Here is a 26,324-nt window from a genome sequence, read left to right as displayed (position 1 = left end):
GCAGCCAGTGGAGAGATTTTAGTACAGGTGTTATATGGTCAGATCTTGAAGTTCCCGCGACCAATCTGGCTGCAGCATTTTGGACCAGTTGAAGCTTCCGAACCTGGTACAAAGGTAGTCCCATGTAGAGCACATTACAGAAATCCAAGCGAGAGGTTACCAGTGCGTGTACTACTGTTTTAAGGTCCTTTCGGTCCAGACAGGGACGCAGTTGGCGTATCAGCCGAAGCTAGTACCAAGCACTCCTAGCCATCACATCGACTTAAGATGATAACTGTAGAGATGAGTCCAGGAGTACTCCCAAACTGCGGACTTTATCCTTTATGGGGAGCATGACCCCGTCAAGGATAGGATGGCAAATTTCTCTGTCTGGACTTAGGGTACCTATCACGAGTACCTCTGTTTTCTCTGGATTCAGCTTGAGTTTGTTTTCCTCATCCAGCCCATTACTGACCTCAGGCAGGCATCCAGAGGGGAGGTGCCATCTTTAGTCATTGTAACAGTCGGAGCCATGGAGAGATAGATTTGGGTGTCATCAGTGTACTGTTAACACCGTGCTCCATGGTTCCAGATGATCTCTCCCAGCGGCTTCATGTAAATATTAAACAGCATGGGGGACAGAATGGTGCCGTGAGGGACACCAAATGTAAGCTCTCTTTTTCGAGAGCAGCTGTCCCCCAGCCTCACCATCTGGAACCTTCCCGAGAGGTAGGATCGGAACCACTGGAGCGCAGTGCCCCCAATACCTAACTCTCTCAGGCGTTCCAGAAGGATACCATGGTCGATGGTATCGAAGGTCACAGAGATGTCCAAGAGCACCAACAGGGTTACACTTCCCCTGTCGATACCCAGATGGAGATCATCGACTAAGGCAACCATGGCAGTATCGACTCCGTGTCCCGCTCTGAAGCCAGTTTGAAATGGGTCCAGATAATCAGCTTCATCCAAGACTGCTTGAAGTTGACAGGCGACTGCCCTCTCAATCACCTTGCCCAAGAATGGTAATAAAGAGACCAGTCTATAATTACACATCAACAGGGGATCAAGGGAGGGTTTCTTTAAAAGTGGTTTACCTATTGCCTGTTTTAAGGCCGATGGAAATTTACCCTCCTGAACAGATGTGTTTACTATAAGATGTAATGCTATTTTTATAACATCTCCTCCCTGAACGGTCAGCCAAGAAGGGCAAGGGTCAAGAGGACAGGTCGTCCTTTTCACCCGACCAAGAAGCTTGTCCATGTCTTCGGTATGACAAACTCAAAACGATCCAGAATAACCTTGCTTCCAGAGTCAGTGGATGCCTCTACTATAGGTTCTGTCAAAAAAACAGTGTCAAGATCAGCCCTTATCTGAGATATTTTATCGGCAAAAAAGTCATTAAAAGCGTCACAACAGGCTGTAGTTGGCTGTAATAAAGGGTTCAGGGTGGCCGGGGGTTGTGTTAATTCTGCTGGACGAGACTCTGCCGATGCAATCCGTGCAGCACAGAACAAATTCTTTGCTGCATCGATTGCCATTCCGTAGGAACGTAACATCTTCTCATGGAGTGTCTTGTCAGATATGTTCTGATGTTTCCGCCAGTGGCGCTCTAGTCGTTGTGCAGCCCGCTTCATCTGGCGAAGATCTTTAGTGTACCAGGGTCTTTTATTTGGAGCAGGCTGGTAAGGATGCTCGGGAGCGATACTGTCTATTGCTCCGATGAGGTTCGTATTCCAATTCTCAACCAGGGCTTCAGCAGAATCACCATCGTTCCCAAACATAGCACCCTCTAGGGCTTCTTGGAACCTTTTGGGTTCCATCAGCTTTCGAGGGCGGACAATTTTAATGGGTCCTCCATCCCCGAGGGAATTTTGGGTCATGGCTTTCAGTCCTACCTTGACCAGAGAATGATCTGTCCATGACAGGGGGGAAATATCGTTTATTTCCACCCACGGATGTTCACGGTCCGTGCTGAAGACCACATTGAGTGCATTACCAGCACAATGTGTAGGACCCGAGACCAATTGGGAGAGGCCCATGGCTGTCATGGAATCCATTAACAGCCAAGTCACACCTGTTAGATCTGATGCGCCGGCCTCGGAGGGGATGTTGAGGTCCCCCAGAACAAGGAGCCTAGGGGACTCCAACACCAGCTCCGAGACCAGCTGCGTCAGCTCGGCCAGGGAGTCTGTTAGGCTACAGGGTGGACGGTAGATCAACAGAATCCCCAGACTGTCCTTGGCCTTCAGAGTCAGGAAATGCACTCGATGTGTCTCAGTTTCGGAACTGGATTCCTGGTCAAGGTGATGTGGATTTTATGGACCATGGCCACGCCTCCCCCTCGGCCACTTTCTCTAACCTGCCCCTCCCCCTCGCCCACTTTCCCTAACCTGCTAGTTTGCTACCACCCACAACCCCACTTCTCTCATTTCTCTCTTTCAACCTTCTGGGTTATGGCAGCAGGATTTAGGCTATGTTGAAGTACTTCAGATTGGGAATTAGGATTATTTTGTTGAGATATTTTGTTAGTAGACTACAGTTCACCAAAGCATGCTGTAGTCTACAAAACTTGTGCTATTAAATATAGTTAGCAACTAAGATACTACAAGGATCATCCCCCCACATGTTAGTATCAAGGTTTAAGTTGGATCTGGCTTGACTGGCTTATCTGAAACCCATGCTGACTTTTTGTCATTATGGTATTGTCTTCTACATATTCACAGACTCTCTGTTTAATGATCCGATCTATAATCTTTTCTGGTATTGATGTCAGATTAACTGGACTATAATTGTTGGAATCCTCTTTTTTTCCCTTTTTGAAAATGGGGACAATGTTTGCCCTCCTCCAGTCTGCTGGCACTTCTTTTCTCCAGGAGTTCTCAAATATTATTGCTAATGGCTCCAATATTACATTTACAGTTCTTCCATTACCCTTGGATGTAGTTCATCTGGTCCTGGAGACTTATATTCATTTAGATTAACTAGGTATTCCTGTACTATCTCTTTACTTAATCTGTGCTGAATTTCCCCTAGTCTGTTCCTCTGCTCCATTTTCTTCAGGTTGTCCATCCTTTTTCTTTTTTGATAAGCAAAGGTGTTGAGTGATTCTGCTTTTTCTCTGTGCCCTGTTAGCATTTTGCCATCTTCTCTGCACAGGGGCCCTACCAGTGTGTGTGCACGCACCTTGAATTACTGTATGATTGGGAATTTATTTGTAAGTTATATTAATGATTTGTGAAAGCTTCTGGGGAAAAAAGATTCCCCATGGTGGCATCTTCACATGGGGCCTTAAAATATGAAAGCTGTTCACCATGTACTTGGCTTTAAGAATGTATTATGAAGAATTTCTATGGTAATGGTTGAATAATATCTACACAACTGGGCCACTCCACATTCGAGAGGTCACACTGAAATTTCTCATTTACTTCTTTGTAGCTGCCATATCCCATGAGGTCAATCCTTAGAGATGTTCAATAAAATTACAGCTAATGTCACAGCAGGAAATCTGTTATCTAAGTAGCAACACCTGGCAAATCCATCCCCAATTCATAAAGGCACAGGAGGTCTTTTCAGTAACAAGTACAGTTATTGCTTTGTATACAAAAAGGTTTTCAAGAATGGAGTGGTTTTCTGACTATTATTACCTTCTTATTCCTCATTATTCCATATTCACAAGTCCTCATTTAAATCTTGAAAGACAGATAAACTGATACACTAGCCTAAAAGCATACAATCTATACCAAGTATGAGAAGTTGTGGGAAAGCTAACATTATCCTTCGGTTGCTAAAAGAATTTAAAAGCTTGTTAAAGGAAATTAGTTCTTGCAGAAAATACTAGTGTTATGTAAAGTTTAATTAATCAGCTACATAAAATTCAAAACCATCTGTTCAGGATGTGAAAACACAGAATAAGATCATGAAAGACAATTATTTTGTTAATATTTAACATGAATAGACTGATCATTTGGAATCAGTAGAAACTAGATAAGTACTTTCCTTAACATCTTAGGTAGTGAGTATTTACAGTGAAAAGTAAGCTCTATGGAAAAGGGAGTCAGTGTGGTGTAGTTGTTTGAGCATTGGACTAGGACTCACAGCTTGGCCATGACTGAGTGACCATGGGCAAGTCACACACTCCCTATTTCAGTGGAATGCAAATGCAAAACCTCCTCTTTACAAACCTTTAAAAAAAAAAAGCCTTAGGGTTGCCATAAGCCAGAAATGACTTGAAGGTACAAAACAGTAACACAGAAAAGATATGCCTACTTAGTTTGGTCCCTCTAAAGGTGACACAGATCACTTTTGATAATGGGAAGAAATTAATGTTTTATGAGGATACAAACTGGTTTGGCAGAGACATTATGTATTTTTTTCTCATAACAAAATAGTATCAATAATTTAATATATGTTGTTATTATAATAGTAAAATCATCTTTCATGTTCAGGCAAATTATTTTTATCTAATGTAAAAGGTGAAAAGGGACATGAGAAGCTGCCTTTTATTAAGACAACTGGTACATCTAGCTCAGTATCATCCACAAAGGCAGGCAGTGGATGATGCTGAGGGACTTTTCAAGTCATGTTCAAAGATATCAGACCAGCTGCTTGCTAAGGATGGGCTCTACAGCTAAGGGCTGCCCAAACTGTTAAAAAAGAGAGAGAAATGTCTTGTTACAAAAGATCTAATTTCTCACCCTTCAAGACTTCCTGGAAATGAATTTTTAATCCAGATGGAATTCTGCCACTATCAGACAGCTCAGGACGGATGAAGGAAACTCGGGAGGCAATTAGGACAACAAGCATTAAAATTACATAAGGTTGCCAGTTCAATACCAGTAAAAGAGCTCAAGCTCGACTGAGGCTTGCATCCTTCTGAGGTCACTAAAATGAGTACCCAGATTTTGGGGAGCAATTAGCTAACACTTTGTAAACTGCTTAGGGAGTGCTTAAGTGCACTGATAAGCGGTATAGAAATGTACGTGCTATTGCTAATGCTATGCACAATTGGCCAATGAGAGGCAAAGCAGACAAGCCAAAAGGAGTGGTCAGAGACCACTCTGGCCCCAATCATCCCAGGACCACAATGACTGGATGGTCCACTCCCTAAACAGGCCACCACTGTGATCCCAAATGAGCCACAAGCAGGAGCAGCTTTTTGCTGCTCCTTTTGCTTTTGGCTTCAGGCCACCTTAGGCAACCTTGGAGAAGCTTCCAGCCATGTTGAGACAGAGGAGTCACAGGGGGGATGCAGGGGTGCAGACCACAGTAGGTGACACCCCAGAGTAGCCACCCTCACATTCCTGCCACACACCACAACATGCTGCAGGGAGGCCCATAGCACCCCTTCCTCATTGCTTGGTGCAGCTTTACTCATATGTAAAGTCATGCCAGGCAGGGAAAGGGAGGTCCAGGGTGCCTCTTCCTTCTTGGAGGTGAGGGTGAGTCCTTTTGGCCCCACCCTAAAGCCCTGACCCCCACACCAAGTGACATCCCAGTGTGCATTGAGGGCGTACATCATCTAAACACCATGTCCCCGAAGTGGACAGAAGCCACTTTATTTGGACTGCCTGTTTCAGTCCTGAGAGATCTCTTCTATGGCTGCAACAGCACTGCAGAAATAAAGCAGTTTGACACTACTTTGACTGCCATGGCTGATTGCTATGGAATTCTAGGAGTCATAGTTTTGTGAGCTATTTAGTCTTCTCTGTCAAGGAACTCTAGTGCTTAGTCAACTACACTTCATGAAAAAAATCAAGCTTTTTGCTGCAATGTAATAATAAATAATATAATAAAACTTTTATTTTTATCCTGCTTTTCTGTAGCTAGACAATCAAAGTGGCTCACAACATATTAAAATATCCACATTTACAGCATTATATCCCAAATTCCCACCCTTAAAACAGGATTAAATATGTTACAATTAAAATATCTATTTAAAACACAATTAAAAAACACAATAAAAATATAACAAGGACAGAGCGGTGGACTAATACATGATGTGGGGGGGCAGTCATTCTGTGGCTGGGCATTTTAATCAGGAAAGGCCTGCCAGAAGAGATCCGTCTTGATAGCTTTTTTAAAGCTGTCTAAGCTGGCAATTTGACGGATCTCATCCGGCAGGCCATTCCATAATTTGGGAGCAATTGCAGAGAAGGCCCTCTGGGAGGTAGCAGTTAGAGCTCTCTGACAGAAAAGATTAAATGTCTCAGAAAAGTACAAGTCCCCAATTTCCATAGCACTGAACAATGACAGCTAAAGTGGAGTCAAATTGCATTAATTTGAGAGTGTACATGCAGCCATAGCCATCTTTGTATTTGCATTGCAATGGTTCTACTCCTTTCACTCAGGCAGATTCCAGAGGGTGATGCTTGGGGACAGTTGCTCTTCAAAAAAAGGAGCTTAATTGTGGCATCCCTCAAGGTGCCATCCTGTCCCTGATGCTATTCAATATATATATGAAGTCACTGGGAGAGATCATCCAGAGACATGGGGTGAGGTGTTATCAGTACGCTGATGACACCCACATATATTTCTTCATCGATCTACAGCTTTGACTACAGATGGCATCTCTCTTCTCAATGTTTGTCTCTAAGCGCTAATGGACTGGATGAGGAAAAACACACTAAAACTGAATCCAGACAAAACGGAGGTTCTCACAGTAGGATCCCCTAATCCAGGTATTGAGATACATCAACCGGTCATAGATGGTGGGTCACACACCCTCAAAGGACTATTCACAGTCTAGGGGTGCTCCTAGACCCATCGCTCCAGATGACAAAACAGGTAAATGAGACGGTCAGGAGTGCTTGTTAGCAACTTCAGCTGATTTGCTAGCTGCGTCCTTTCCTGGAACCAGGCAACCTGGAAACTGAGGTACAAGCTCTACATGGGGCTACCCTTGTGCTTTGTCTGGAAACTTCAGTTAGTTCAGAATATGGCAGCCAGTCTGGTCACTGGAAAAACCAGAAGTCACCATATAACACCTATTCTAAAATCACTCCACTGGCTGCCCATTGGTTTCTGGGTGCAGTACAAGATGTTGGTTATCACTTTTAAACCCCTAAATGACTTGGATCCAACCTATCTATGGGACTGCCTTCTTCCATACAATCCATCCCACGCTCTCAGGTCCTCTGGGAGGAACCTATTGCAGCCTATAAAGACCAGGCTGGCTGCAACCACCCAGAGGACCTTTTCTTCTACCTCTTCCAGATTATGGCCGGCTGGGGGAGATCCATCACATTACCAGATAAGGTGCAGTGGTTAAATGCCTGTACTGCAGCCATTCACTCAAAACCACAAGGTTGCGAGTTCAAGACCAGCAAAAGGGCCCAAGCTTGACTCAGGCTTGCATCCTTCCGAGGTCGCTAAAATGAGTACCCAGACTGTTGGGGCAAATTAGCTTACTTGCTAATTAGCTTACTTGCTGTTCACTGCTATGATCTTTGGAATAGCGGTATATAAATAAAACAAATTATTAAAAAGGCTGTCAAGATGCATCTCTTCTGGCAGGCCTTCCCTGAATAGCAAATAGCTGGCCAGGCCACCAACTGAATCTACCACCTCACTGAATACGCTGTAGCCCCATTTGCTTGTCATGTCTTTTATGAATGATTTTAATACTTAAATTGTTTAACTGATATCTTAAGGGAGGGAGGGAATAACAGGGACATTGGGTTTTGTATGGATTATTTTAATTGTAAGCTCCCACAATTGTTCCTACAGAGAGGTGGGGTAAAAATAAAACTTACTATTATTATTATTATTATTATTATTATTATTATTATTATTATTATTATTATTATCATCCTACACAGTATTCTCTTTGCTTAGAGTGTATGTATTTGTGTGTGTGTTTGGTTTATACTATTAATTTATACTATTTCATTTAATATATTGACATTTTTTCATGATAGATACACTGTTAACTGCTTCAGTTGGTATTGTGATGATGTTGATAATGATGACAAAGTTTTGTAAGCATACATACAGGTAACTACCATTCATAATGACCTGACCTCCAGTCTTGAGCCTGTGCACCTCACATATATTTTGGGGTTCCTGCAGTAAAGTATGTGGCATTTATGGAGTGTAGCAACTTTACTGCAGAAACCCCATTGACGCATACATTATTATATGTTCCCTTCTGATATATATGCACACTGATCTCATTGGTCATGATGTACAATATGTAATTTCTAGATAATGATGACAATTATTTAAAATAGTTTGGAAATTACTTTAGTTTCCCTCACTTTGTCCTCATCTAGATATTTTTCAGTTAGGCAAAAATAAAACAAAATTGAAAAGGGAAAGTAAAAGACAGAATAATGTCACTGACAATTTGGAGGAGAACTTATGAAAACAAGATAAAAACCACTTGAGCTAACTGGAGTACAGATGGTCACTGCCAGACCATTTCTCAGGAAACAACAGCAGGCATCTCGTGCTTATAGTAAATCAATGCAGTTACATTGTCCTATAAACATAATTATCAATTAATGAGTTCTGTGCATTAATAAGCTTAGTTATTGGTGCATTATCCTTAGTGTCTTAACTGCTCTCCTTTTAAATTAAAATGGTTTGTATGTGTCCCCATGGCCATTAAAGAGATAGCTACAAAAAGTAATTAGTAAAACATCCATGTATTTTAAAAAATGGAAGATAAGAGTTCTCTTATGGAAATGCGTTTATATTTACTATTTCACATACTTCCAATTAAAAAGAAATTGCAAGTAAATGGACATTCCAGTTGTAGAAATTATATACTGCAATAAAGATGAATGTTAAAGAGTTTGGAGATAATGCTTCTGAAATACAGTGTTAGTATAAATGCTTTAATTACTGGTGATAGAAGTTTCCAGTACACTTTCTTTAATAGCTGGTAAGATTACATTACAAGCCTGATGCAGTTGGCCATTAATACAATAAGGTAGACAAAAAAATGTTGTTTTTTACTTGAGCCTTTTCATCTCTCTTTCATTCACTTGTGATTTCTTTGTTTTATATGTAGTGTAAGGACTACTCCATTTTAACAATCATATCAAACAGAAATCCTTCAAACAATTGAAGGTTCAGGTATTGATTGTTTTTTTAAACTTGTTCCCCACCTTTCTGTTCCAAACAATAAAGAGTTAGGCCCAGTACAGACCAGCAGTTTGTGCCCACCTGGGGCCAAAATTAGGGTTCCGTAGGGTGGAGTGTTAAGCATGCTCCCAAGTCCTACCATGTGCCATTTACACAGGGCATGCCATGATGATGTGCCTTGTGCACAGCATCGAAATGGCACAGCGCTCAAGAGACATCATAGTTCTGTGCCAGGGCACTTATGGTGCCTCTGTAGTAGCGGAAAAGGGAGCCACATTTTACGGCTTCTTTTTTGAGTAGATCATTGCCGTGATCAGGGGTAGGCAACCGTTTTGAGCCGGGGGCCTGGTTGCTATCCCTCAGACAACTGGAGGGCCGAAGCCAAAAAATAAATAATTAAATAAATTTTTAAAAAATTAAATAAATAAATAAACTGGGACAAATGTAGGACAATATTTTCAAATGGTGGACACTTTTTTTAAAAAAAGTGGAGGACACGCAAAAAAATTGCTGATTTTTTTTAAAAATGTTAATATAAATGCATGTTTCTGAGGCGTCTATAGACAATTGCCCCCCTTGCCCCTGCGCACGAGAGGCCAAAGGCCCCGGCGGCAATTGGCGGCAGGACCAGGCTGGGGCCGGTCCCAAGGCCTCGCCGGGCCGCATCCGGCCCGCGGGCCGCAGGTTGCCTACCCCTGGCCGTGATGTTTGGTTGCTGTAGCAATGATCTGGGCCAGAAAGGGGAGGCCTCTGGCCACCCCTTTCTGCCCATCTGTATGGCCCCTTAGATTCAGACTTTAAAACAGACCCATTGAAACTAATTCTTGTTGATACTAATGGGTATGGCTGAAGTATGATTATGTTTTAATTCAATCCAGAGAATGGAGCTAGCTCTTTCCTTTTATTTTCTTAGTTGATATTTCTGTTTTTTTAAATAATAATAACTGTAAACATTTTCATAGCCAGTTATTGAATGTATATTCAGTAATCTAAATGTTATCTGAGGCAGTGCAGCAGTTATAATCATTGAAAAAGAACCACCTTGGATCCCTTTCTGGGAGAAAGGTGGCATAAAAATGAAATAATAAATAAATAAATAAACTATATATTAAAATTAAGTACAAGCTTTAGGTGATACATGCCATCAACATTAAGAGAGAAAGCATTTTAACTGGATGTCTTTGTTTCCTGCAGGAATAAATCAAGAAGTTATTCAAATCTAGGAACGATAGGCCTATTTAAACAATTTTGGCATAATCATGCAGAAAGAGAAGAACAGAAGCTAAAACAGATGAGTTCAATGTCACAATTTAATTATGAACAAAGCAAAATGAGATCTTTTTAGTTGAACATGTGTCAGTGAAGACCATGTAGGACTCCAGAGGATATTTGAGAGAGCAGTTCCCTGCTAGGTCCTCCCTTCACCACCCCCACCCCACTATAGTGTGTATGATGGACAATTCTGCCATAACATGGTTCATTTTAGACAATTTACCATTTCCTTTTTTAAAAAGTTCTCTCCTGGACCTAGAGGTAGCCAGAGAAGGCCAAATCCATGGTGAAACTGATCCATGTCCCTTGGCTGTTTGCAGGCAAAACAGCAGAACTTTTTAAAAAAGGAAATTTATGGTTCTGGAGGACTCAAAATACAACATTGGGAGACTGAATATAGCCTAAGATCTGCACTTTCCCCACTTAGATGTAAAGTAGCTAGTGGCCATTAGGACAAAATTCAAGGCAAACATGTGCCCAAATGAAAGGTGAAATAGATTTTCATGGGGTAGGATGAACTCCAAGCAAGGAATCTAGCCAGTGAGATGTTGAAGACAATACTAACTGGATCTCCAGGGAAGGGGGGAGGAATATAAAAGCATGTCATTCATATAAACTAGTGTTCCTCCCATCTCAGAAATTCCATTTCTGGCAGTCTACTATTTGTAAGCCTTCCTTGAAGCTCTATTTCATCTCAACTATCATTTTCCTTCTTCTTTTGTTTTTAGTGTTTTAAATAAATATATTTTAAAATAATATAAACAGCAGCTGGCATCTCGTTCATTAGTTCTAGTCTTACATTATCCAGCTGTTGGGGATTTAAATTTATAATCATGAACAACCCATTTGCCCCCCAAATCCTACCTTTACAGCTTGGCAGCACCTCAACAGAAACATTTTTGAGGGAGTGGCGATCAGAGCACTGAGGAATGATGTCCAAAAAGTGTTTCTGGTCATGGAGTGTCTTGTGACAAGCAATTGTAGCAGAGTTCAATGAGTATTTTTCCAGCTGCCTGTTCTCAAGGCACCCCATGACCAGTATGCTGCAGGTGTCATTTCCAATTATTTCAATTATCTGAGCCGCAGAATGCTGCCAAGCCACAGAGGTACATTGGGGGTTGGATCATGAGCCAAAAATATGATGATGCAGGACCTGCATCAGCATGGTACTTAAAGCTTCATGTGGTAGAATTATGATTCAGACTTCTGGCTGTTTGACTGACTGAGGAGTTATCTAGGAACCAGTGTGGTGGAGTAGCTTGAGTACCAGACCAGGATTCTGAGAGACAAGAATTTGAATCCATGCTCAGCCATGGAAACTCAGTAGATGACTTGGATAAGTCATACTCTAGACTTAGATGGAGGCAATGACAAATCACCAATAACAAATAAATATTGCTCAGAAGGTTAAGTATAAGTCGGAGATGACTTGAAGTCAGTTTGACTTGAGCTACCAGAAAATAGAAAGGAGATAAGCTCCATGTGCTACTACATGGTCAACAGATTATTATTCTTTTTAAAAGCCCTATACATTTTGGCCTATAAAGAAGCAGGACTTCTTCAGAAGCTAAAAGCAAAATACAAATATAAATCTATTGTAAATATTAGAAAAGCTAGGAAAACACTAAATAAATCATATTACACAAAAACATAGAAAATTGTGTTATTTTCCAGGTGTTTTAGGATGACTGCTTTCAAAACTGAGGTAAACATTAGCAGCAGTGGGTTGTTGTTGTTGTTGTTGTTGTTGTTTGTGTGTGTGTGTGTGTGTGTGTATACAGAGAGGGGGGGAGAGGTGATGACTATCTGGAATATGTATAAATAACAAAATATCAGTAGACCCTGTCTTGCTAATGTTTAATGGTCCAGCTCTTAGGAGAAAATTGTTGACAACTCCAGTGATTTCAGTTGAAAGGTATGTATGTTTTCATATGGAAAAATAAAGCAATTTATATCTTTGGAAAATGTAATGTGTTCGCAAACCATAAGTGCAACTATAACACATAGTCTACCTTGATTTTTCATTGTCATAGCCCATTCATACTGAAGCCAGACCCTACATACAAGTAGTAAAGTCGTCTCACAAAAATGTAAGCATTTTTAAAAGCTTAGCCCCCAAAGCTCCCATCTGTCCTCTCTGCATTTCCAGTATATGCTTCATTTCAACCTTCTAATATGCAGTGATATTGTCATTTTGTTGGCTTTGGCATGACATTATCATGCAGGCTTAGCATTAGCGTACTAGCAGTCTGTTAGCAGGATGCTTCCAAAGTATTGCTGGATTTGGGAAGACACTAGGGAGGCATCAGCTGTTTGTGTTCTTCCTTTCACTGATATTTTACCAGATATTACTCAAACTCAGAGAAAATGTCACCTTTTTGTCATCTTTCCATATGTTCTCTTTGCTCAGACACAAATATAATATGACCATGCATCATAAAACTGCCAAAAATTGAGGATAATTCTCACTTTCCAGAGTTAGGGATGCAAATCGTTTTTTAAAAAATCAGAAATAGCTTATGTATTTTCTATTTCTCTGAATCACATCCATCATTAGAGTTATGGCTAAGGCAATCCACTTGACACAAGTGTTAGCATCATAAATGATACATGCCTTTGAAGAAGTGATGAGAAGAAAATATAACTATAGTGGATTTAAGGTACCACATTTATTCAATGTAGCATGCTGGGCTTGCTTTCTGTATGTGTTAAGGTTTTTATTTTATATTTTCCTTTTAAAGGCATAAAGCATGAATCATACGCAGGGGAGCTGCCATCTACATAAATTGAGGTCACATTGACATAATTCATTTTCAAAATTTCAGGATGAACATATTTGCACCCATTTTAAGCTGAGTACCTAAATTCTAGAATTGATGACATCCTCATTAGTTTTGATTTTCTCTTTACATTTAATGTGTATTCCTAGACTTTGTGCTTTTATCTGTTTATCAAACATTTATTAAACAAGACTTGCTGACTCTTGAAAGTGAAACATATATTACCTAGCCAGTACCAGAACTCATGTTTTCCACACCCAAAAAGAGACAACATATCCCATTGATCTAGCATAATCATGCAGCAAACTATGTCTTGGCCCTACATATGCTCATTTAAATCTATCAGAAAAGGTTATTCTTCCTCCATTAACATGAAAATAATGAAAATGAAAATAATTCAACACTAATTGAGATTTTTCCAAATGTATCAACTTCAGGGTCTGTAAGATTAGTTCAAAAGGGCATTCCTCTCAGATCTGTATCATTCGGCAGAATCTGAGAACATCAGATTTTTCTCTCATTATACTACACAGAATACATGGAACACACTTTATTCAATAGAAATATTGTTGAAAAAAATATATTAGGGAAGGATACCACAATATTTACACATATCTACATAGAAGGAAAAAAAACACCGCAGCTTGATGCGAGACTCATACATAATGGTGGGATTCTAAGAAACAAAATGAAACTGAAACTGACAGGTATTCACATCCTTATGTGAATATTTACACTCACAAAAGGATTTCAGCTCAATGTTCCATATTGTCTGTCAGCATGGGAAGGTGAGTTAGGGGGAAAGTTCAGAAAGTGTTTTCTCCAGCTCCCTCCATAACAGGACAGCCCACGGCAAATGTCCAAAGAGGGCTAAAGTTTCGGCAGACTTAATATTTAAGAAATACATTTTCAATGTGAAGGCTTTCATGGCTGGCATCCATAGTCAGGGAGAGGTGATTTCTATGTTAATCTGTGTATTGTTCTGCTGTTGATGGCAAGGCCTCAGGATGGGAGGATATGGAATATTGTGTAATTAGTGTCTGCTGGGAAAACAGTTTTATTTTATGTTTGGCAAGTTTTATTCGAAAGGGGCTTCCTCTTTGTATTAGAGAGTTATTTTCTTTAGACAAGACAGTGTGACTTGACCAAGATCACTCAGTAGGTTTCTCTAGCTTGGCAAGGATTTAATTCTTCTGGAGTCTTGCTGCTTTATCACACTACACTGGCTGCCTATTAGCTTCCGGGCATAGTATAAGGTGTTGGTCATTACCTATAAAGCCCTACATGGCTTGGGTCCAGCTTACCTGAGGGAACGCCTCCTCCCATACAATCCTTCCTACTCTCTCAGGTCTTCTGGGAAGAATCTCTTGCAGTCTAAGAAAACCAAACTGGTAACAACTTCCCAGAAGATGTTTTCTGTTGCCACTCCAAAAATCTGGAATGACCTGCCAGAGGAGATCCACCATATAACATCTTTGGAGGCCTTTAAGAAGACAATAAAAATGGATCTCTTCTGGCAGGCCTTCCCAAACTGACCTCCTCGGAATGTTCACTCTCCAGTTGCATAGCTGTTTCCACCGGACTGTGACTGTGCTTGATTTATTGACTATTTTATTGGTAGTATTTTATTGAGAATTGTTGTTTTTAACACTATTTTAAGGTGGGAAGGAGATAAGGAATTGGATTTTATATATTTTGCTATGTTTTTTTTTAAACTTGTGGCTTCGTTGTGTTTTATTTTTATCGATCTTATGTTGGTTGTTACCCGCCTCGATCCAATATAGGGAGATGTGGGCTACAAATAAATATTATTAGTATTAGTATTATTATTATTATTGGACAAACAGGATTTAAATGAGAGTTAAACTAGAGAAAATCAGGAAATGTCATGTGATAAACATCAGGCATTTCCTGGTTTTCTCTAGTTTAACTCTTGTTTAAACCCTGTTTGTCCCCTAGTGTGATAAAGCAGATAGTCCAATACTCAAACCTCTGGTTCCAAAATGGGTGGTGGTGGTGGTGGGATCAATAGGGCTAGAAAAAACATGTGAGATAGATTATCCTTTCCTTGGACATAAATGGGTGGTGGATGGCAAAATACCCCACAAAAACATATCAATGTGTTGTTTCCCTATGGCTTTCCAGTCAGTTGGCAACCCTAGTTTATGACTTAGTAGCCTCTGATTCTTCTATTAAAAATAGAGAAAGGTCATTTATGATTTATTACATTTAAGCAGTACATGAAATGGTACTGGATGTAAAAAACATTTTAGCTGCAAGTCTTTTGGAGGAAACTCAATCAGCAAAAGATATAGAAGTGAAGCAATGGATAGCATAAGAATTGTATAAACTAAAATCATGGAACAATAATTTACAATGTAATGCAGCCTTTTCAAATATTAGAATAACAGTAGGCAAATCATGCTAAAAGCTCACATGCAATAGAGAAATTACATGACAGCCACTGGTAGGAGAAATGCATAATCATCCACATCCAATCAGACCTTGTATGCAGCCCAGAACTGGATTTGCATTCATCTTAAAGTGTTTGTATGGAGTTGCATTCTCAGAAGTGAACATTTCACATGGCACTTGTGGGGAGGAGACATATGCTGTTTCATCTTGCATCAAGAATACAGTTTTGCTTTATTTTGGAGTAAATGACAGATGCAATGCAGTAAACGAGGATGTACTGAATCACAGGGATCCTTTTGTTATACAGGACCAGCTTTTATGAGGAGACTGTTTAGTTAGGTAACAATGTGAATTTAACTTTTTTTTTACACTAGTTCTTTTTCTTCAAGTTGTTTCCACCCCAGATATGAAGAAAAGGACAAATGTTATTTCCCCCCAAAAAACCCAAATAGCATTCTCCCTTATTTGTGTCAGCCTAATACCTTGAAAGTACCAGATCCTATCTAATCTCAGAAACTAACCAAGTTCAGGACTGGTGAGCACATGGATGGGAAACCATCTTGTCATATTAGATGCTGTAAGCTATATTTAAAGGAAGAAAACATCAGACCATTTCTGAATAGTCCTTCCTTAAGAAGAACCAGTAAAATGTATAAGGTATCCACAAATTGACAGACTGAAAGTATGTAATTTACTTTACTTTAATTTCATAGGTGCAGCTATTCCCAGCATAGAGAGAACCACATTGTACTTACTTGAGATACAGCTTTTAGATGATGAGACACCTCCCCCTACACACACACACACACACAGAGAGAGAGAGAGAGAGAGAGAGAATAAAAGTGATGGCCACCTTAATTCAGCACCACAAGCATTTTGGTGCTGAACATACAGGGAGTGCAACCCAGAATCTCAAGCATTAAGCACTCAAAGCCCTTAAATTTGTCTCAATGGACAAATTTGCCACTTTTACATTCTCCCATACTTGATTTTGGTTTCTTACTCAAGTTGTGAATTTCTCACTCACAACTAATGATTGCCTATGTTTATTGTAACACGTGACTTGGGGACCAACATCTTGATAGCTTTAATGACCTCAAACCTGTGAGCATTGGCAAAAAGGGTTGCCCTGTCCAAACATCCCATGATTTTTCATTATTAAGGAATCTGCTAGAAAATTGCAGCAAGTCAAAAGGAATAATTGCATTAAAAATAAGTCCCATATCTGTGACCTTTGAATATGGCATGTGTTCAGGTTACCATGCTATAATTTATTTCTTAGTGTAAAGAGAAAACTGTATAGAAAATAATTGCCAGAAGACAGGGTAAAAAAAGATTTCATATTCATATTTTGAGAGAGAGAGAGAGAGAGAGAGAGAGAGAGAGAGAACTATAGATGTGAAACAATGTTTCACTGCATAGTCTGCCTGTTATGGGACTGATATATTTAATGAAAGAACATTTGTAATTCTTCAGTCCTAGGTAAAAAACCAAAAACAAACCAGGTTTCTTAACAGTTTAGAAACCTCATCTGGAATAATAGTAGATTGATGAGAATTCTGTTCCAATTTATCCTGGTATTCAAACAATACACAGGAAAACAGTTTCTGTGCAGAAAACAAAAGGATTTTCACACAAAGAATTGTAATACTTCAGGGTGTTTGACTACTGAAGAATGTAGCAAAAGAATGTTCACTTTCTTGCACAGTAGAAAATATCCAAGGCCACCTGTCACCTTTGAGTTGAATTACTATGGTTTATGCCATACACATTGGCTATTCTCATTGTCAGATACATGTACAAGGTATGTAAACTACAGCCCAGGACCTCAGATTAGAAGCGTGTTGCCAAGTACAGCATACTAAAAGAATACACATTTCATTGGAAATCCTCTAGGGTCTCTGTTCCTTGGTGGTTAAGACAGAGCTGAGGACTTCCATGGAGACAGATCTTTACAGGGGAGGGGGAGGGCAGGGCTAAGGTTTTTCCTCAGTCCGGATGGAATATGATGTGACTCAATTATTTCCCTCCAAGAAATTCATCTAATTCTGCTCAGGAGCCACCATTCTTGTCCTCCTGCATACACTACTTGCATACTGTTAGTCCGGTTTCACCTCCATCATCATCTAGCATAGGAGCACTCTTAAGCATCACCATTTACAAGCATCTCATCTATCATAATTCCTTGAGTGTGGTCATTTTATTAAATAGAAAAATCTGCTACCATATGCCATCATGTGATATGAAGGCATTGTATTGTACATCAACAGCCTTAAAGGCATATTTTTAAAAAAAGCTTTGAGTGCTCAACTTATCTTTCATAATGAACTTTTTTGCCACCAGGCACAACTGTCAATAGTTGACAAATTGTGGTTTAGAGTAGCAATTTTTCATGTTGTGATTTGCCACATTCTCCAATTTCTTCATTGGCACCTTCTGATACAAAATTGTTTTCTTAAAAAAATAGTTATCACAAACATTTCTTTTCTCACAAAGATAGCATTATATAGAATGCTGGACTTTCTTTTCTTTTCTCCCCTGTAGTATAACTAATTTGTGTTTCTTATTTTAGCATAGGCAAACTTTTTTTTGCAAGATAAATGAAAACATTAATTTATTTCTTGAAACAAGAAAGAGAACTGAAATGAGACATACAGGTTGTATTCAACTTTTGAAAGGAAGGAATAATTCCATCAAGACTGTATGGCTTTGCAAATTAAATCTGAAACAAAATGTTTTTTTCTTGAAAAGGCTAATATTCAAAAATGCTTGAAAAAAAGGTATTCTTGAATGAAAGTATTCTTGGAAAATGTTCATGAGGAGAATTCTGGACATGAAAATTTTCAGGGTTCAAAATGTACTGTAGACAAAATTTGCTCTGTGTGTGTGTGTGTGTGTAGAGAACAGAACCTGGAAATTCTCTCATTGCTGTGTCAAGTTTTTAAATTAAATCTATCTTCTTTGTGGGAGGAGCATGCAGGGAGCTTATTTCAAGGGATGACACTAGAAAGCTATGAGGGTACATCTGAATCTGCACTTTGCATGTGTCAAACACTATACATCAGTCGAAAGTGAGCATCTAAAGAATTCTGCTATCAGCATTTTCTACATTGAACTTTCATTGCAGATTATGTTCCAATTGCAGATTTATTCTGTATAAAATTCACACATGGGGGTTTGGACAGAAAACAACATTTTCTTCTGTTTAGCAAATGCTCTTTCCTGCATGGAAAATATTATTTTCTGTCCAAAACAACCATTTGTGATTTACATACAGAATAGGTAAGAGCTGTTTGACAATGGAACACATTCCCTCAGAGAGTGGTGGAGTCTGCTCCTTTGGAGGTCTTAAAACAGCGGCTGGATTGTGATCTGTCAGGGTGCTTTGATTGTGTATGGCAGGGGCTTGGACTGGATGGTCCTTCTGGTCTCTTCCAGCTCTATGATTCTTTTGGTTTATGACTTTAAGAAGTTTATCGCACTGGGGTTAAAACGTTCCCCAGTGCATTCTAATGTGCCCACGCGGGGGCACGCACGGAGCGTGACGGGAATGCAATGGGGCCCAGAATGCCATTTTACTTTTTCAAAGCATTCCCAGAAATGGTGCCCTCAGGAACGCAATGGGAACGGGATGGGAACACCTGGTGGCAAAGGCAACATTCCGGTGTGTGATAAAATGGCGTTCTGGGCCCCACCCATCACACTCCGTGCACTCCCCCGCACAGGCATGTTAGAACGCACTGGGGAACATTTCTGCCCCGGTGTGATAAACTTCTAAGTCTAGATTTCAAATGAGCCTTTAAAAACTGCAGGTTTTTTTTTTTCATTTTTTAAATTATGTGCCAGTAAATGCACTCAACAAATTGTACATATATTTGAAAACAGGCAATCTTTATTCCATGAGAAGATTCATAAAACAATGTGTACGTAAAGAAAAGTACATGCAGTATGAAAATTATGTCATAAATTTCCATGTAGGAAGGAGAAAGTTCCCATTGTAAAATACCAAACTGGTATGGGATAAAAAAAAAATACCAGTAGGATCTCATCTGTGAGCATGAAGGAGTTTCTTCTCAAAGAGCGCCCAGAGAACTGCCCACAGGACCTTTTTGGCTATTGCTCCCAGATTATGGAATGGCCTCCGTCATATTACCACCCTAAACAGTTTTAAGAAAGCCGTTAAAATAGATCTCTTCTGGCAGGTCTTTCCTGGCCACCAAAATAAAGGAAATCCAGCTTTTGATTTGAGCTTGCTATAGCCACTGTTTATTGTTATTTGTAAATTTTAAGTATTTTTTAAATTTTAATCTGTTTAATTGTATTTTAAAGGATGGGTGGGAATGATGGTTTGTGTATGTATATTTTAATGATGTAAGCTACCCTGACTGTGTTTCGTAGAGGGGCGGGATATAAATACATTTTATTATTTATTATTATTAAAGAGGTGGAGCCATTCACCTTTTCATTCTTTTTATCACATTGCTTTTACTGAAGCATTAGATAAAGGAATGGGTTGCATGGACCTCTATGCACAAAATCATTAAAAGGTATATTATGCAGCTCATATGTCCTTGGGAAGCACTGGAACCCCACATGAAAAAAATAGTTAAGCATCTTTCACTTCACCCCCTTTTTCTGCATAACAGAAATAAAATTTCCTGCCCTGAATGCACAACACCACAACAATCTGTACAAATTACGTTTTTTATGAAAAACGGTTTAATTAATCCTAGCCATGGTGATAGAACATTAGGTATTTTTTGTTTTTGTGTTTTTGTTTCATTTAACCTACACTATCAGTTGTACTGGTACTACCTCAAAATATTTAATTGTGTTTAATAATTAGGCAACAAATATACACACCAACATACATACCAATTATGTATGCTTGTAAGGACTCTGATAAATACATTCCACAGTTCATTAGTAATTATGTATTGTACAAAATACACACTCCCAAAGCCACAATAAAGATTATTTGTGAGTCACTGGGTAAAAATAAAAATCGTTTCTGTAATATTAATTTTAATTATTGCATCTGAATTCATTGTGGGTTTTTTGCATACATAAATGATTTTATACAATAATAAATAGGTTATTTTAGGGTTACAGTATTATTATTTTTCCCAAAGGATATTATTATAGCAGAAAAAATAGGAGCTCGATCACAATACATTTGTAGTCACTGAAGAAATGAGAATCATACACATCATACAATCTCTATTATTACATAGCAAAGTAACATTGATCCAAAAGTAAGAATAGTACTCAGGCCAGCTTCCACATAGCAGTTCCCCATGTTTGGAATGAGCTAGCTTAAAATGATTTATTCTTCAAATACAGAATGAAATGGAAATACAGAATGAAATGGAAATTACTTTATTCTTCCTTTCAAGCTAAATCTGCTCTGAAGATCTGATTGACATAATTGGGAATACACTGGTATCTATCTGAGTACCTTACCATATCCCCCGTTGTCCCTTGAATACAGCTCCTCCCAATCCTTCCTTTCTCTTTTATACAATCTGCTGATAGTGTTAACAATAGTGAAGAGATATTTCTGAAACTTTCCTTGGTATCTTGAATGTTGCAATGGGTATCCTAGGCACAAAGAACCACGAGATATGTACTCTCCATGGCTCCTGGAATCCATAACTATGTGTCTTGAAGAAATATAGTTTCCAGGTTGCCTGACAGATGGAACACATTTCAGCATTAAAGATGACAGGGAGTGATGGAGAAAAAGAAGCCTCAAGAAAAGAGTCTTCCAATTTCCAAGATTTTCAGTCATATGGAAAGAGCACTATACATCATCAGTTTCGCATATTATGAAAAGGACCATGTACCAGGAAAGTTTATGCTAAATATCTCCAGTAAGCTTCAAGGTAGCACAAGACTCTTGCCTGGCTATTCTACAACAGAAGACTGCACCTTTCCTTCTAGTAATGACATGTTATCTTTAAGTCATAGAATCATTTTCTTTAAATTTAATGTGATAACCCTGTTGCTATGACCCCCATGTTTCCTTTATGCAGGTTATGTACATATCTGCATAAAGAAAGGGGCTTATATTTCTTGATTCTGCTTAATATGTGAACTGACTCCATGAAAAACATTATGCTTGAGGTGAGTTAATAGAGAAGGTTTGATATTCATTGCAAAATTTGGTACAATTACATGATATGACACTAGCTTCCATACCTCCTAAATATTCCAAGCAGTATGGGGCTCAAAATCCATGGTTGAATGTGTATTTTCAGGGGCAAAGTTCATTTCAAAACAAATATAGGCAAGGGACAGAAAAGGGTGGCCTGCTGGCAGCCTAATTTCCTCCGTTTACCCAGGGAGCTGCCATTATTATGTTGCCATGCCGTTTTAGGGTTAGGGACCGTGCAGTTGCCACGGCAGTCCCTAACCCTTAAATCAGTGCCAGCACGTGCTTCATGCCCATTTGTATCGGGCCATAGCTTCAGATTTCTAAAAAGTGTTTACATATTATTTAAAAGTGAATTTTCATGTGATTTTTTTGGTAAAAAAATGTATCTCAGATTGGTATAAAAGAGAACAGAGCAGACTAATAGATTTGTCCATAAAAACAGATACATACTGAAAAAATGATTCATCCATCCCTAGCAATGGCTCATTCATACACACAAGTTGTTTGCTTGACTGTCATTAAGTGATAATGCATACACATATTGAGTGATCTCATAACTATCATATATATAAATAGATGATACAATTATGAACAATCATAAATGGTGGCTTCATTTACAGATTAGTAGTTCTTCGGAAGATAATATATTAAGCATATGCATCGATGCCTTTCCTAATGTACAATAAATGTGCTGTCATATGTGCTAAGTGTACTGCATTACTTTAGCATAATAAAGAATGAAGTATGTACACACTAAAGAAGCTATTGAGCTAACTAGAACTAAGACAAAATGGAAGGGAAGTTTCATGAATGTGGGGAGAGGCATTGTGAAAATGAATGATAATCTTTGTGACAAGATTCCTCCTCTTCTCTAACCAATTTGCAACTGCTTGCTTAACTCAAAAACTCAAACTGCACTTCATTAAGAGGCACAGTGTCATCTGCCCCCACAGTCATATTTGGAAAGCAAAGTTATTGCCAGTTGCTTAGAGGGGGAATGATAGCCTTTTCTGAACTGGATAAGAACTTCCAGAATAATTATTTAAAGGGGATGTTACACTGTTTGGTGTGCATTATCATTCTTCCCTTCCCTTGTCTAATTGGAAGTGCTCTCTCTGCATACAGAAGAGGTAATATACTCTTGATAGACAATCATGACCAACCTTATCATGCCAGGAACAAAATTTTGAAGTAACTAATTAAAAATGAATTAAAAACAACTCCTACTTGTAAGGTATAGTCAGCTTTCCATATCCATGGATTCATTATCTATGGATTCAACCAACCACAGCTTGACAATATTTCAAAAGATATAAATTCTTAAAAGCAAACCTGGATTTTGCTATTTTTTATATGGGGGTCATAGCAACAGGGTTATCACATTAGTTGTATTTTATACAATTTTATTCACTATGCCACTGTATTTTATGGGACGTGCTCATCCATGAATTTTGGTAACCATGAGTGGGCATGGAACCATACTCCAGTGGATCCCAGGGGCCTACTGTATTTGTTTTTCCAATAATGCAATAAAACTACTATTTATTCATCTATTTATTTGACTTTTCTCTCATAGGCAAAAGACTGTAGTGTAACAATGATTTTGAAGAAGCCCTGCATGAAATTGACTAACTATTGTAAGCCTAGGGGAATAAAATCCTGAATGTGACAATCAATAAAGCATATAGAATCAGAGACCCTATTGTATGTTCATGGACTTCCAAGAGTAATAGGGTTTGATGTTCACCTACGATTAGAGGGGTTTGTTTATCCTCCTAAATACTATTCTGGGAGAAAGGTTGAATTTAAATTAAATAAATTTTGTAGTCTAAAGTTAATCTGAGTTTGTTTGTCCTCTATTTCCAATTTTTAAAAAGTCTTCAGTTGTCTTATGCTGGATATCTTTAATGGTCTGTAGTTTTTCCTCTCTCTTCTGTCCCCCCCCCCCCCCCCCACAATCAGGATACAGAGCCTCTCACCATAAGATGTTATAAATCTTTAGTAGTTGTAAGCAATTCACTATGATACTACCTTTCCATGGTGAAGAGACTGTGTGCTTCTGTGAAGCAAGAGGCTATGTTGATTATAGCCTTGCTCCTGGTGGAGTCTTCCATGTCAGACAGGCTTCTGGTGAAGAGTAAAACTAAACATGCCAAACAGCTACTGGGCAGCAGCAAGAGTGGAGGGTGACACTGACAGAGAATCTCTCAGAGATAATTGCAGTGGAACAAGAGCTAATGCTTGTTAGTTCTGCAAGAGAAGACCAATAGGCCAAAATAAAACCAGAGACAGAAGATGAGACTCCAAGTCAAAAGGCACTGGGCAAAGGACAACTATGATCAGCACTGTGGCTAATGATGCAACTGGACTCAAGCAGAAAGGACATTCAGGTAAAGTCTGAAAGTCTGAAGCTGTACAACACATATAGAAACATGGGATGTGGGAAGCATGAATCAGGGGAAGGTAAACATAGTAAAACAAGAAATAGAATGTGTAAACACTGCAGTATTAGGAAGGAGTGAACTAAAGTAGACAGGAATGGGACATTTTTAGTCAGATAATTATGCAGTGTTTTAGTCAGCCAATGAAAATCTAAGAAGAAATGGGATAGAATTAATAGTGAGGAGAGATGTAGCAAAAGCAGTCAATAGATATAATGCAAAGTCTGACCAAATCATACCTATAAGACTTCATGTACAACATATATATATATATATATATATACACACACACACACACACACACACACACACACACACCATAATGTAAGTTTATGTTCTAAGCAAAGAGGCAGAAGGAAAAGCTTCTATGCTGGAGTCCAGGAGGAAATTGATCACACAACAGAACAGATCTAGTTGTTAATCATAGGCAATGGCAATGCAAAAGTAGGAAACGGAACATAATCCAATATTGTAGGAAAATTTGGCCTAGGGTCAAGCAATGAATCAGGAGAAGAACTAATTGAACTTTGTAAGGCCAATGGTTTGTTCATTGCAAACACAGTCTTCAAGCAGCCCAAGAGGCAATATATTCATTGACACCACCTGGTGGTCAATACAGAAATTAAATATACATACTTGAAAGCAGAAGATGGAGAAGCTCCAGTCTCTTTACAAAAGCAAGACCAGGAGAACAAGTACAGATCATGAACTGCTAATATAAAATATTAGAGTAAAGCTAACAAAGGGGCCAAACAGACAGCCTGGAAAAGCCAGTTTCCAGGTGGCATGGTGGTGTGGTATTTTGAAGCTGCATGCCCCTGAGACACCTGGAAGACACACAGTCAACCAGACGGGGGTAGCTTCAAGCCACTCCAGGGGCATGGTGTTTTAATGCTGTATCCCTCCAGAGAACACACAAGCTGCCCTGGGGTTGCACTGGCGCTGCCTCAGGAAGTCCTTTACTGGCTGACTCCAAGGCAGATTGGGGCCGTGTGTGTCTGTTTGCCATGGCTCTGGAGTGAGCAGCTCCAGGGCAGCCCGAGTCAGCCCTTTTTGGGCAGGCTGTTTCACCTCAAAGGACACTAAAGAAATAATTGTGCCAAATACAACCTAAACAAAATCCCCATAGAATTTAAATATAATATTTTTTTTTAATGTGAACAATTAAGCCTAATTGACTAGAAGCGAGAAAAACTCCTGACTGAAGCCAGGGACATTGTAAGGGCGGGAATACAAAAAGGCCCTATCTGCAGCCAAAATGAAAGAGAAGTTTCAATGGATGACAAACTAAACTATTCAAACAATTAAGGACCAACTTGTGTACAAGGACAAAAAATCCCTACTATAATAATCAGTACTGAGAAATAGAAGATAACAACAAAAAAGGAAGAACAGAACACCTCTTTCACAAATCAAATGGAAATTTAAACCAATCCTGAGGATGCTAGATAGCCAGCAAGGGAGAATTTACATGATCACGTAGAATAAAAAGAATATGGAAATAATATACCAAAGAACTGTATAAAAGAGATAAAGGGTGACAGATCCATTAAAAGAAGGACCATTTCAGGATGAACCTGTAATTTTAGAAAGTGAAATGGAAGCTGCACTCAGAGCACTTGGGAAAGATAAATCACCAGGAAATTATGGAAAACCAAAACAGCTGCTTCAAATGTCTCGATATGATAGAACTCGATAGACTGACAATGTTAATAAATGGAAAATGGAAAGAAGGATGGAATAAAGAATGGGAATCACTTCAAAACTTTGTTTAAAAAAGGTCATTAATATGAATATAGCAAATAGTGAAGTGAAAAGATGTAAATAACATAAACACATAACAATACAATTATATTTTTATAGGTAATTTTTTATTTACCTTCTATTTCCCCACACCATTTGATCTTCACTAGGGAGAAATGGGTCCCCATAAATGGTAACAAATTCATATTTTTTATTTTATATTTTATATGTATTATCTTACTAGACAGGCCCCTTCCCCACCACCACTGCCTTCTCCTTCTGTGTCATGTCTTTTTAGATTGTAAGCCTGAGGGCAGGGAACCATCCAATTAAAAAGATTGTATGTACAGCGCTGTGTAAATTTACAGCACTTTATAAATAAAGGTTAATAATAATAATAATAATAATAATAATAATAATAATAATAATAATAATAATAATAATAATAAT

This window comes from Sceloporus undulatus, unplaced genomic scaffold (assembly GCF_019175285.1).
Source record: "Sceloporus undulatus isolate JIND9_A2432 ecotype Alabama unplaced genomic scaffold, SceUnd_v1.1 scaffold_13, whole genome shotgun sequence".
In the NCBI taxonomy this organism is placed as follows: Eukaryota; Metazoa; Chordata; class Lepidosauria; order Squamata; family Phrynosomatidae; genus Sceloporus; species Sceloporus undulatus.
This window is presented reverse-complemented; position numbering follows the sequence as displayed.